We start from the raw sequence: 1,765 nt of genomic DNA, 5'->3' as shown, positions 1-1,765 counted from the left end.
CAATATGTGATCTTTTGTCTCTGACTTCTTTCACTTAGATGTTTTCTCTTTTTCCCTCCAGCTTTATAGAGGTGTGATTGGCAAACGTATATTCTTAATGTGTACAATGTGATGTTTTGATATATGTATACATGATATTATATACATTGTGAAATGATTACCTTGATGTTTTTAAGGCTCATCCACACTGTGTGGCATGTATTGGTACTTCATTACTTTTTATGACTGAATGATGCTCCTTCGTATAGTTACTCCACAATTTGTTTACCCATTCACTCATTGATGGGCATTTGGGTTGTTTCCACCCTTTGGCTATTGTAAATAGTACTGCTATAAACATATATGTTTAAGGATTTGTTTGAACAAATGTTTGTAATTCTTTTAGTAGGTATCTAGGAATGGAATTGCTTGGTCATGTAGTAATTCTGTTTAATTTGTTGAGGAATTGCCAAACTATCTTCCACTGTTCCCCACAGAAGCTGTACCATTTTGCATTTCTACCAGCAATATGTGAGGATTTGAATTTCTCCATTATCCTCACTAACACTTGTCATTATCTGTTTTAGTCATAAACATACTTGTGGTTGTGATTGGCATTTCCCTAATGATTGGTGATGGTTAACATCTTTTCACGTGGTTGTTGGCCATTTGGATATCTTCTTTGGAGAAATGTCTTTTGAAATCTTTTCCCTTTAGCTTTGCGCAGTGGCAGTATCGTAGCCAATGAGGTTTATCCGAGGTGCAATTATTGCTAATTGAAATCTTTGCCCTTTTATTTATTTTTTTAAGATTTTATTTATTTTTTTAAGATTTTATTTATTTGACAGAGAGAGATCACAAGGAGGCAGAGAGGCAAGCAGAGAGAGAGAGAGAGAGAGAGGAGGAAGCAGGCTCCCTGCCTAGCAGAGAGCCCAATGGGGGACTCGATCCCAGGACCCTGAGATCATGACCTGAGCTGAAGGCAGAGGCTTAACCCACTGAGCCACCCAGGCAGTCCAAGTTATTATTTATTTATTTGACAGAGAGAGAGATCACAAGTAGGTGGAGAGGCAGGCAGAGAGAGAGAAGAGGACGAAACAGGCTCACTGCGTAGCAGAGAGCCTGATGTGGGACTCGAGCCCAGGACCCCGGGATCATGACCTGAGCCAAAGACAGAGGCTTAACCACTGAGCCACCCAGGTGCCCCGAAATCTTTGCCCTTTTAAAAATTGGTTTATATTTTATTATGAAGTTGTAGGAGTTCTTTATATATCGTATATATGCCCACAACCGTATATCAGATATATGATTTGCAAATTTTTTCTTCTACTCAGAGGGTTGTGTTTTCAATATCTTTTTTTTAAAGATTTTTTAAAAATTTATTTATCAGAGAGCGAGAGGGGGAGAGCGAGCGAGCACAGGCAGACAGAATGGCAGGCAGAGGCAGAGGGAGAAGCAGGCTCCCTGCCGAGCAAGGAGCCTGATGCAGGACTCGATCCCAGGACGCTGGGATCATGACCTGAGCCGAAGGCAGCTTCTTAACCAACTGAGCCACCCAGGCATCTCGTGTTTCCAATATCTTGATGTCTTTTTTAAAATAACAACTTTATTGATACATAAATCACATACTATACAACTTACCCATTTAAGGTATACAATTGATTTTTTTAAAGATTTTATTTATTTATTTGAAAAAGAGAGTGAGCAAGAGAGAGAGAGCTCATGAGAAGGGGCAGCGGGAGAGGGAGAAGCACACTCCCCCACTGAGCAGGGAGCCAGACACAGG

General features: G+C 40.3%; 1 pseudogene; it reads left to right on the top strand.

Annotated features, from left to right (window-relative positions):
- The first annotated feature begins 694 nt into the window (after positions 1–694).
- Positions 695–810, top strand: LOC123390304 (annotated as a pseudogene).
- The last annotated feature ends 955 nt before the right edge of the window (positions 811–1,765 follow it).

This window comes from Mustela putorius, unplaced genomic scaffold (genome assembly GCF_011764305.1).
Source record: "Mustela putorius furo isolate JIRA1106 unplaced genomic scaffold, ASM1176430v1.1 tig00537297_pilon_pilon_pilon, whole genome shotgun sequence".
NCBI classification, from domain to species: Eukaryota; Metazoa; Chordata; class Mammalia; order Carnivora; family Mustelidae; genus Mustela; species Mustela putorius.
The sequence above is the reverse complement of the archived record's forward strand: the minus strand, read 5'-3'. Positions and strand labels throughout refer to the sequence as shown.